Raw genomic sequence first — 13,064 nt, 5'->3', positions numbered from 1 at the left:
GGACTAAAACACAGGAAACACGTGAAATACTTTTAAAAGTTCCTACTGAGTCTTGATATTATGAAAAAAAACTTCATATCTACATCATTATAGCTTTCTACAGAGAAGCTATTAACCACCAGTATTTTAGACCTGTATCCCACTCTGTGCAAGAGTGACCTTGATGAAGGCTACAGCAGTGAAGGCTGCAGTCAGTGTAAGAACACTCTGATGCAAAACATTTGAATTGTATTCAATCTCATTGCATTTATAAGATGCTGCTTCAGATTCAGAAGTTATATTTGAATAAAGAAATACAGAATGAAGAAATACATTTGAAACACTTCATCTAATGGAAAAACTTGCTCCCATCAACACCTTCACAGACAAGTCTAACAACACACACAAGTCAATACACACACCACACACAAGTCAAATTTTCCAGTCCACAGCTCAGAAACTAATTTTAAAACCAAGACTTGCTTTTGAGGAGCACTGCAAAAAGCATAATTTGTTCATTTAGAAGCACTTAACAAATATCTGCAAGTTTTCTTGCTGAATAACAACATAATCAAAAAAACTCTTGATACACATCTAACACACTAGAAACAGCCTCTCGTCAGTGTTACTTGTAAATGTTAACAAAATTATAGTATTGTGCATGCTCTCATATAACTAAATCAGCTGAAAGCAGGCCCTTTGTATGCCAAGTATCACCTAGAAATTCTAGAAAGCTTATCTGAAGTGGAAAGCAAAAGCAAAGGGGAAGAAAAAATTCAATATAACACAATCCGCTTGGGGTGGTTGTTGTTTGGTTTGATGCACAAAGACTGCTAGGCCTTCTCACATCACTTAAAATCTCCAATTCTTCAGTGACAGTTGCAGGCTCTGCCTACCCTCCACCAGCCTCCCACAGCAGCCTCATTCTTCCAGCCCTACGAGGTCACACCAGCAGCTGGCTGGGCACACAACAAACCCTTTTTCCTGCAGTGCTGCCTGCAAGGCAAGGATCTGCCAGCTCCGCATCCCCGCGGACTCACAGCGGCCACAGCAGCTCCTCTGCTGAACTGGTACCACTTGACAGCTTCTCCTCACACTGGCATGGAAGCTGAGCACATGAAAGATTAATCAAATCTTATTTTTCACAAAGGGAGAATGAGTTCTAGTGATTTATTAAGGAATGGCTCTCTGCTAATTTTGCGAGTTATCATCAGTGTACAAAGAAAAGGCATGGCTGAACGTCCTGAGTAGGAAAAGGCTGCCCTCATGTCCTGGGAAGCAGATACCAAATTAATCCAACATCACATTTATGCCCAGATCATTCATTATTTTCTTGAGCTGCTACACTGACATTCCACAGCAACACATTAAGGCAGCCCCCTGTTTTTATTCCCCAAAATGCTGCTGAGCACCTGGCAAACAGCACAGAAGCCAAATGAATTGCCAGGGGCTGCTCAGGAACTCTCTGGACGTGCAGGAGTTCCTGGAGATCTCCCTCTCCATTAACAAAAATGGCATCAACTATGCCCCTATCCTCACATATATAAACATTAAAATCTACCTGCAAGGACTGAAGGAAAAGCAGTGCAGGCTTTTCAGTGCAAAGCCCCTAAAGGTAGTACTTTAAATAAATATATTTCCATTTAGTGTGTTTGCTATGCAGAAACCTTAGAGATTTTCTTTTATTAAGTAGAATCAGACACAAAATCAATTAATGTCTACGAATCTGTTATTTCATTGTACCTTCTATTTCTTCTTTATAATGATGCATCTTTTCCTTCCTTCCCCAGCCAAGCCAATCTAATATTGTTACACCTTCATTATTTCTTTTAAAAAGGAATCCTCTCCAACCATTCCCAGTCTGTTTAAACTTGCATTTCTCCATGGTTGTTATCAGCATACTTCGCCAAATAATAAAGGGAAATAGTGAACAGTATTAACATAATATAGCAATATCCTGCCCTAGGATGACTGTTTTCCTTTAATAGTTGAAGTAATATTCATTTAAGGGATCCAGAGAGAACAGAACTGATTAACATAATTGGCTTGGAACCATACAATCCAGGATATCCAAGAGACAAGTCACAGGGATCCTTTAAACTGAAGTCATGAAAATAAGGTCTCACTTAGCAGAAATGAGATCTTTACACTCTGCTGTGCCTACTAAAGAAAATCTGAATAGGTAAAATCAGCTGTAGAATGAGCCAGGAATTAACAATCACTACACCTGGTCTGTGCCTTGCCACGAAGAGCTCCCAAGTGCAGCCAGGTGGGATCCCAACAGCAGCTCAGGGCTCTGAGCCAAGCAGCTCTGCAGTCACAGCACTAAGAGAAAGGGCTGAAGATCTCCTCTCCAAGTCTGGGAGCTACAAACCACTGCAAGATCAAATTCCAACTTACAGGGAGGTGCCTGACAGTCACCCTACTATGAGGTTCCTCAAAGATGTCTCACTGGAAGAAAGTAAATACTGGATTCCAAGGTGTGACTGGAGCTCAGGATCTGTACCCATGGTCCTCACTGGTGGTGATCTGCAGCACCAGCCTAAAGCCATCCTCCCATCTTTCAGTCTGGACTACTTCCACCTTTGCTGAGGTCTAAGGTAAAAGACAAGACTTCATTTATTAGACCTGACTGAAAGTGCCTTTTTTTATTATGTTGTAAGAGGTGAATGGATCTTACATCTTTAAGTCCACCACACTGGCTAACACAGGTTTTCATGAATGCTTCAAGAAAACTCTAAAAAAAATGATGTCAAATGCATAATCATCTGTCATTTCAGAACATTAAATATGCAGACATTAATATGGTTTTGACCATTACAGCATGTGTTGTAATTAGTCTCCTAGAGCAACAGTGGCAGTTGAAATAAATTGAAAAGTCTAAGACTTAACAAGCTTACAGTCCCCTACCCACTGCTGCTGCTTAAATCAGTAATCTTTAAAGAGCACTTTGATGTATTCGTTCAATACAAACACAAGGAAAGACTTTCTTATATTACACACTCAACAGATTTATTCATCTCCTGCATTTGTATTTGAATCCCAAGTATGTTCCCTGCTGACTCAAATCACAGCATTTTCCTGTTTCTGGTAGGTTTGGCTTAAGTTTAAGAAATGTAAAGCCTCCTTTGTCCTTTGCAGATTCAGTTGAGGAAGATATTTAGTGCAATAATCAACCTTGGTACACCAGTCACACCAGAACTCCAAATTCCAGAGGATCAATTCATTACTTCACAGTTACATGTTGGACAAGGTCTAACAACAAAATTTTCATTGGGGAAAAAAAAAAAGTGGCAAAAAATGACCACAATAAGACCAAAAATACTACGAAGCTTAATTGCCTGAACAACTGTAATGCTCAAAATCTTTTGGTATGTTGTATTTTTATTTCTCAATTTCTGTTTCAGAACTGACCAGGGCACTGTGAAGAACTTTGGGGCTTGTTATCATGAAATATTTGTGGGAATAACTGTGATACACACAAGTCCTCTAATTAAAAAGTCAATTACATTCAATATCTCTATATTACTGAACCCTGTGTAACACAGACACTAAAAAGGTTTAATCTTCACAAAGCCTGCAAAGCAGTACCTATGTAAAAGGTTTTCTCAAACTATTACTCTATTTTCTCATGCTCTACTCTAAGTGCAAAAGCATCACCTTGTACCACAGCAGAGAGTTTCCTTTTAAATGAAAAGTATTTCAAAACCATATTTGGTGTCACATTTTCAATGTAATCTGGGAGAAGTTTCTTGCAGAACAACTGCTCTTCATGGTCTCATTGAGTTAATCATGAAGAAACAAATGCTGTGCATTCAGCTTGTTATTTGTGATACTGTGTGATACTGTGTGATTGTGATACTGTGATACTGTGTTATTTGTGATAAGTGTTTAAATCCATGAGGAAAACATACTTGCTATTATCCAGGAGACTTGTTTTGAAGGAAGTATTTAAAAAAAAATTTCAAAACAGTCATTTGTATCATTTTGAAACCTTCATGATCAATAAATTTGTGAGGAAACATCCACAAAAACATCAGTAAGGTATAAAACTCAAAAGCAAAAGTGATGTGAAATGAATTTGTAAGAGTGATCATACACAGGTAAGGTATGAGAAGGGAAGAATTCACTTGACAGGTGTCTGAACCAAAGAGCTTCAGTACAAATGGAGTTGTCTTGCTGTACAATATGAAACTCAGATTGCTGAAGTAACAACTTGCACCATTACAGTATCCAGATATATTAGGAAAAAGTAAATCTTCCCAAATAGGTACAGTTTTAAATTGTGTGATTTGTCAGGAGTGAGTTGTAGGAGTCTATGGCTTTACTAGACACGAAAAAATGAGTATATTCACACTGGGAAACCAATTCTACAGCAATAAACACACTAACAAGGTGCTCTACTAGGTCTGCCTCCCCCTCAGTGTCTGATGCATGGCACATAAAGCTGTCAGGGCAATATGGGGTATTATGGATATGTACAACAGTGCTTGGCAACAGAATCACACCTTCAAGGTAATTTGCAGAGGAATCTTGACTATGAATACTGCTTTAATCTTCCAGTTTTTCAAAGGAAATTAAAGCAAAAGTGTTATTTTCAAAATTAATAATATATGGAAAAGATTTCTGAAAATATAAAGGAGAAGGTAAGAAAGCTGTTGTTTTTCACAGATAAAATTCTATGGCTCACTTTCTTCTTTTTGTCTCACAATGTACTTACAAACTCACAATTCTGATTGAGTCTGTCTCTCAAAATAATTGGAGCTCCGCTACTGTAATCATTCACTTGGAATTTTCACCAAACAACCTCTGCACAGTATGGGGGTAGTGACTACAGCAGATTAAAAAACAGCTTTCAGAAATTTTGTTAAAATTCATAAGCAAGCCAAAGCAATTAATTAACATATGGGATAAGCCAGTATGACATTCCACAATATAATTATCAGGAAACATGCTGCAAGAAAGAATTTAATGCTGGCAAAAGGTTGGACCACATGTGATTTTGTGACTAGGTTTTATTTGCAATTATTATTTGTGGATTCTGTGGATGTTGCTGCCAATTTGCACAGCCCAGTGCCATGAACATGTAGCTCCTGTCCAGAAAGTCTCAAGCAATGTGAACTGTAAGAGATGAGACAAAATAAAATTCAAGTTTTATCAAATTCAACTAAATCTCAATATGGTAACATTTAAGTAAAGTACTTGGCTGCTTGAAAGATGACTTTGATAAGTTTTTATGGCCAACATGAAAAATTATCATGAAATTCATAGCAAAATACATAGAAATGTGTTTTCACTGCCAAATGCTAAAAATATGTGCTGTCCTCTCTTTTTAGTGGAAAGGTGTGCTCTATACAAAAACTTGAAAGTTTCCCCAGCATGGAATCAGAACACCTTTGAGAAAAATTATAATCTGCTGAACTGAGCACATCAGCATTTCTAGTGATTTTTCATGTCACTTTAATTGCACATAAATGAACACTGAGGTTAAAAATGTGTTCTCAGAATCAAGTTTTTACAGAAAGATAAAAATTAGCCTAAGCTACCTTAACATTCCCAAGTGTCTAAAGGGAAAATGAAAGAGAATGCTTTGCTTCTAATTTAGATTTGATAAATGTCTAAAACACCTAGGATTTTCTCCTTAAACACATATCTCCTGTTTTGAAGTACTGCTCAAAAGGTTCCTTCCTGTGCAGATCACCTACACCAAAAATTAACAGTGATCCATGGTTTGCATGTTGGCAGCTTCATCTGTATTAAAATTCATGTGCTATGCAAAGCACATTTGGACATAAATTACCTAAGGTGGTATTGTTCCAGCAATATAGACTTGTTCACTGCTGAAGTTCAAAGCATTATGTACCTACGCTTGCTTCTTTGAGGAAATAAACTTCAGTGGTCTCAAATCCCATTCTGGGGGGTCCTTCATTGGGTCAAGAGAAGCAGCATCTTTGCACTTCTAAAAACTGTCCCCCCTCTTAGCATCCTTTACAACCTGTGCCAGTGAAACACACTCTGGCCATTCCCTCCACGCAATTACTTTCATCTTCTGGAAATGCTAAATTTAGTAGGAAATAAATGAGGTAATAATGATTATGCTACATACTTGTGTTTTAGAGCTTCAGCAGTAACTCAAAACCATTGCATATTGCTTCATGAATGTTGTATAAATTAAACCATATTAACATAGTCAATCATTTCTTTCAGTTCTGCTACCTAACAGCTCTTTTCATACAAGGAAGTACTTTATGAATTCCTAGTACACACTGGATGATCTTTTACTGAAATCAAGCAGCAGCAGCTGTTAACAGAAAAACACATTATTTGTCCTTAGTTGGCAGAATTATCCTGCAGCTTATTTTTGTGTTTGCTATCAAATCTGCAGGATTGCATTCACCTCACTTCCTCCTATATCTGCAGGGGATTGCTGAAGTGACAGCCTGGACTAACTCAGCTGAAAGAATGGATTTAAAATTCAAATTTCAACTCTAGTCCTAAGAATAAGCTTAGAATAAAGCTAAGCTAAAGAAAGGGGTAACACTGTGACACAGATTTAGGAAAGAAAAGAAGACCATTCTGAATTACAGCAAATAACAACAGAACATTTCTTCCCTCCACAGGATGACCATGCATGAAATGAAATGAAAGTGAGAGAAGAACCACACACTAGATCACCACAATAACACAAGGGCAAAGGGAAGACAAAAAACTAAAGAGAAGATAATCTTAAATACTGTTGCAAAAGAAATGAAATGCACAGTCCAAGTCACAGAAAAATTCATTGGTAACTGATAGACATAGAACTTCTAGGCACTTCCTCCTTCTGGTGAAATCCTACCACTACATACACAAGTGATGTGCAAATATATGCAAGTGCAAATCTCACAGGGACCACCAGAGAGAAGGTCTGGTTCCTCTCCCTTTGCTACATCTGGTTTGGACAATTTTCATGAAAAAGTTTTGAATAAACAATCGCTTTCCCCATCAGGCTGACAAAGAATACTTGTTGAAATAGCAAGTGTGAGAAAAAGTGAACGACAAAGGCACTGAAGACTTCCTTGTAGTAACCAAAACACCTTCTAAAGCAACACTTCAGACCACATGCTCTTGCAAAAGTGAGACCTCACTTTAAGGAAGCAAATACTGCAAACTGCCATAGGCAGCTCCTGCTTTTGGGCACAAGCTCAAATGCATGAATGCAGAGAAGACTCACAACACAACCACCACCAAGAGTGCAGACAAATTCACAGACCAGTGTTCACTTCCACCATGGAAGCAGAGCTGTAAACTCAGTCAGAATGGACAGAACTAAGCAAATTTTACAGCAGGTCCAATGTATTCTTCCACTGTCAAGGATGTTTAAATAAAATTACCTGTTTATCCTGGTCTCTGAACCAGCCTCACCACTGCATAGAATGCAACGATTCATCTCAACTTATCAGGAATTCTCTGATAAATCAGGTGTTTGTTGTGTTTCCAAAACAGGTTTTTGTCATACAGAAATGCAATTAAAATATTGTAAAAGCAGTTCCCCATGGAAGCATACAAAGAGAGGGGAAAAAAAAAAAATAAATTAAAAAAAAAAAAAAGGATTTGTCTAATGCTAGGAAGATGGACCTAAAAAAAAGCATTTTGAATCTCAATAACCAACCCATGAAAACTACCACTTCTCTCCAAAAATAAAGATAAATATCCTCAGGGTATATCAGGGCAAAAGGAAAGAATGCTAAATAGAGCTGAAATTTGTGGGGTTTTTTTAACAGCAGTTCTTCAATATGATTAGCAGTGAATATTCTGCAGCAAAATCAGTCAAGGCAAGTGTATCACATATTAGAAGGCAGGATCCACGGCACATAATACAAGATTTCAATGGAGAGCAGAGAATTCAGCAGTTCCCATGGTAAATCTTTATAACACCTCATGAAAAGTTCTGGACAGTCAAAATGAGGCATATTTGGATACTTAGAAAAGAGAAACACAACTTTTCTCTACTAAGAGAGATCTGAACTTTTTTTTAAATAAAGATTTGACTTTGGTAGCTGAAAGAGGCTGAGCTTGGCACACTTCTTCCCAAGGGAGGGAAGAGTTTACCCACTCTCCTGACAAGAGGGTCTGACCCTGTCTCACAAAGCTGAGAAGAAGAAAATGACAGCAAGTCCCTGCTGAATGACCAGCATAAATAAAATGCAGAAAGACTGACATTTACAATTGCACTGTTAAGAATAAACGTTTCATTGCTATTTTAGCACATCACCACATCACTTAATATGTTTGGCAATATTTACTGTGCCTAGAAATTTAAGAATTGTGGCTCCATGTCACTGTGAACAGTAACTTTGCAACTCTTCTTGTAGCCTTGGAGCTCTTTCCTTGAACTCTGATGTGCAGATTTCATGGCCTTAAAAGGAAATGGTTTTAAACTGAGGCAGAGGAGATTAGATTAGATATTAGAAAAAGAAATTCACTTTTAGGGTGGTCAGGCACTGTAACAGGTTGCCCAGGGAGGTGGTGGAGTCACCATCCCAGGAGGTGTTTAAGAGGCTTCTGGATCTGGCACTGGGTGATGTGGTTTAGAGGTTATGGGGTTACAGTGATGGTGCTGGGTTTACTGCTTGTCTTGATGATCTTAACTGTCTCCCAACCCTGATTCCATTACTCTCCTTCTAAAACTTTGAAATTACAATTATATAAAATCCTTTTTTTTTTTCTGAATGCCACTTGATTATTACCAAATTACATCAACCATGCTTCTTTCTTTCTTTCTACTATCCAAAATCTCAGCATAACTTCTTTTGCTGCCAAGAACCCTCAGAGACCTGTCCTCACAGCTCTTATCTGGAGAGAATTCACTCATGTACCCACCCAAATCAGCAGGGAGAGCTGTGCAAGAGTTATTGCTCTTGGCCATGTGGTTCAACAGGCACACAGGAGAAAACACTAAGGAATGCACACAGAATACTTCAGAGACAAGGACTATTTTCCAGCAAGGCTACATACAAATTACCAAGAAATAGAATCCAAGAGGGGATAACTGGATGCTCATCATATTACTCTCTATCAAAAAGTTCAGGGTAAAATAATAATACTGAAGGGGAAAAAAAAAAATCAATAGTTTCATTTGGAGATACTTAATGGAGTATCTCAATCCTTGACTGAGCTCTCAGTTTCTTTGCTCCCCTAATTCATTTTTGGAGCATGCTATAGGAATGCACTGGTGCTAAAAAAAATGCACTATGTTTCCTAAAGAGTGAAGTTTGATGGAAAAGAGCAGGTAGGTCTCATGTCAGCAAAAGAAAGAATGAATTCTGCTATTTGAAAAGTGCCTCTGGCAATGTGATAATCTCCATCATTAGCAAACTTTTCTCAAAGCATGTTCTCTGCTTTAACAGGCTCATGGGATAAAGACTAAGGGTATGAGTCACATTCTCAGCTGCTGTGAATTAGTACAATTCCATCAGAATCAGCACAGAGCTACTGTAAGAGAAACACAAGAATCTAACCCAAATTTTGGAGAGAGCCTCATGAATGGGGTGAGGGGCAGACCACATCTGTATTTTCTACCACTAGTACTTCTACTGTACCACTCCTTACTCTTCAGGGGATAAAAACCCACTTGAACAGCCTTGCAAAATAAACCTCCAATCTGCCCAGTCTCACTATGCTGATCCTGGAATATTTATCACCATAACAGCATCTGCAACACTAAATAGATATCCAGTTCCCATTTACTGAGCAGGTAGTAAAAGGAAAAACATGTAAAGTGAATCATCCAAGTCACACCACAAATTGTGACAATGTAAGTTATTGCTATAAGATAACAGGTACTAATATAAGTTAACACAAACCTTGATAATAACAAGGTCTGAAAAGAACTGCTATGGTGCAAGCTGAAGAAATAAAAGTATTCTAATTTTTTGAATGATGTCATGTCTACTCTGATTTTCACAACTCATCACCAAAAGTTACCAGAACAATTCTGTTGCTGGCATTCATGAGGGAACAATGGAAAGAATAAAGTTTTTGGAAAGTTGCAGTAAGTAAATTGCAGTTTCTTCTGTTATTTCTATTTCATAACTATTAATGTCTGAACACTTAAAACACTTTCTACACTAAAACACTTTCTACTTTCTTCTTAGCTTTACTATTTCCCACAAGTATTTAGGCCAGAATCTGTATTTCCCAATGAGGAGTAGTACTATTTGGACTTGAGTTGTACCTGCTCCAAATCCCAAAAACCAATATTTTTTTTATTTTACTTAGGAAAGCAAAACTGTGCTCTTGACCAGTTTTCTTATCAAAGAAAACAGAACACCTTCTCAGCTGGGTGATATACAGAGAGAGAAATTTAAAAGAATCATCAAGAATATACACACACAAGGATGCTTTAAAAGACCAGATAACATAAATCCTTAATTACAGCTAAAAATGAAAAGTGTGGGACATTTTATTTTTTAAAAATATTTTTGCTTGGCCCTCAAAGGACTGACAGACTGAAATCTGTATTTCCAACAGGTACCAAAACAAATGAACCTGGCTGATGTTTCTTCTTCAGGAGGATGTTGTTCAATGCTTTACAAATTTCAGTACAAAGCCCCTCAGGACCTGGAGTACATTGACCAGGAGTATGTTGGTGATGCTGCTCAGATTTGCTCAAATTTTAGCTTTCTGTGCCATGCTAGGAAGACAATGAGGCCATTTGGCTTATCCTGCTCTGACTTTTGGCCTGGTGTTGAAAGGGCCCAAAGAGGATCAGCTCTTTAAACTGGTGTTGACCTTTACAGTTGCAAAATGCTGTTCTCAGCTTCTCCCCTACTTCAGGATCATGGACAAAGTTTGGGCTGTTCTGCAAATTTCAATCAGCCAATGATCTTGTGACCATTCAACCTTAACATTATGTGGAGCAGAGAATCAAGTCGTTTTGTCCTTGTAGTTAACTGGAGAGTTTAATAAAAAATAAATACAAGGATATATTCATGAAAAATACACTTTTAGGTATGTGCTTCAACGACAGTCAGTTAAAGCTTAAATTCTTATTTACTTATAAAAACACTGTCATTTGAATTTCTTGCTTTCTTTTACTGTCTTGAGACCTCCAATAATTCTTTAGCTATAAAAATAACTCATAAAGTTGTCACTTCTAAATAGATAAATCAATATAGACATTACATAAACAGCCAGTCTAAAGAAATAAAATACCTTTTAAAACATTCCTAGTTATAGTAGGGAACTTGTCACCACCCAAGGAACAAGGTATTTATTTTAGTAGCTTTTTTAACCATTCCAAAGTAGAACCAAATCAACTACATAATTCCAGGAGGGGGAAGGGGAAAATCCCAGATCCTGAGGCATTACTGGAATGCCTGCTATGAACTTCAAGACACTCAGAAACTCCTCTAGGTTTTGGTTTTATTTCCCTGAAGTTACTCCCTTATCAATGACTGCTGATAGAAAAAATTGCAAATAGAAGTTATCTACAAGGTAAAGAAAAGGGCTGGTGAAAGAAGCGTCCACACTGAAAATACTGAGGACATTTAATTTAAAAGTTAGCCAGGTTCCAAGATAGGTAGAGAGGAACTGCTTTTTTGTGTGGTGCAGGGTCAACATTCATACAATGCTGACCAAAAAGATACAACATATCCAACAAGAGGAGGGGAAAAAAGGAAAAATGAAAAACTGAGCAAACAAATCCCTGATTTTTTATGAATATCAAACACATTCGACCTTTTTCATTTTCAAAATCAGCTTAAACAGTTTTTGTTATGACTATCTGTGAAGAGATCTTAGGCATTTCTCCCATTCCTAAAATACTTGATTGCAGAAGTCATCTGTTACAGGCTAAGCCTTCTCTGAGCCCTGTGGGAGTCCCCAGAGAGGGGCTGCTGAGCTTCCATCAGCTGCAGGCACAGCTCAAAGCTTCCACCTCCTGCACTTTCTACAAGAGAATATCCAATGTTATCAGAACACTGGCACACTGTATATACAGACACTGGTGCTGGACTTCAGAGGAAAAAATGTTCATTTTAAAATTGAATGGTACTTTTCACATCAGCCTGACTGCTCAGCAGTCCTGCACTGTCATGTTGAATCAGCAGCAGGATTTTTACTGGAAAACAAATTGCATTGAATAAGGACCATGCCTGAGGTTTTTCTGGGAAGGGATATTGCTGCCTTTTTTTTTTTTAATATATTTAGGTTTATTGATAATCACATTGGGCTTGTATAAAATAACTGGTCTGCTCTGTCAATACTCGTGGTCATGACTAAGACAACACTGACATGGGATTCTCTGAAAGAAACATTACAAAAGTGAATAGTTTTGGGTTTTTTTAATAGACTATTCCATGTTATATGGATATTTATTTAATTGATGCATTAATTTTATATACTATTCATGTATACCATGGAATATTTATGTATATCAGGTGACACTGAGGAAGATCGACAGCACAACAGAAACAAATTTGGCAAAAACAAATCTGTATTAATTAAGAGAAACTAATTGGAGAGACAGAAGAGACACATGGAAGGGGATGTTGAGAACATGGCTGGAGTGGGAGGAACACCATGTCAGGGTGGGGGAAGCCATGTAAGACACAAGGAGCGGAAGGAGAAAATAAGTAAGAAACCAGGAGCAGCAGAAAGAAGCCATCATGTGCAGGAGCTCCTGCACTGCCTGCCACCTCACCAAAGGAACTGGGGTGATCCAAGGCTAACCCAGGACAACAAGCAAGGGAAGTTTGTCCTGGAGGCAGAGGGGAGACAGGTGTTTCCTCTAGGTGCCTGATCGAGTGGTATGGTTTGGAGTGTTTCTAGCCAGCATCCAAGTCAGCAGCCAGAATGTCGTGTTACCTGGCAGTAAATGATGAAAAAAATTCTCCAAGTTGAGTCTGGTTTGCCTGCAACACCCCATGGCTTAAATAAACCACAAGCCACCACTTCCCTATAGCCTTGCAACAACAGTAGCTGGTAAAGGCCAAATTTTCTACAATTGAGCTAATAATGAGATTTTCACTCTTGCTGGTTCCTGCATGCCTCCACTTTACAATTTATGTTTGCAGTAGAGTAGCTCATAACTGCTACAATTT

At 38.0% G+C, this 13,064-nt stretch overlaps 1 protein-coding gene across 3 annotated transcripts in view; it reads right to left on the bottom strand.

Annotated features, from left to right (window-relative positions):
- The window catches only part of USP6NL (USP6 N-terminal like), a 122,983-nt gene that overhangs the window by 51,906 nt on the left and 58,013 nt on the right, over nucleotides 1–13,064 (bottom strand). The window lies entirely within an intron of this gene.

Source organism: Haemorhous mexicanus, chromosome 5, assembly GCF_027477595.1.
Source record: "Haemorhous mexicanus isolate bHaeMex1 chromosome 5, bHaeMex1.pri, whole genome shotgun sequence".
Classification (NCBI taxonomy): Eukaryota; Metazoa; Chordata; class Aves; order Passeriformes; family Fringillidae; genus Haemorhous; species Haemorhous mexicanus.
The sequence above is the reverse complement of the archived record's forward strand: the minus strand, read 5'-3'. Positions and strand labels throughout refer to the sequence as shown.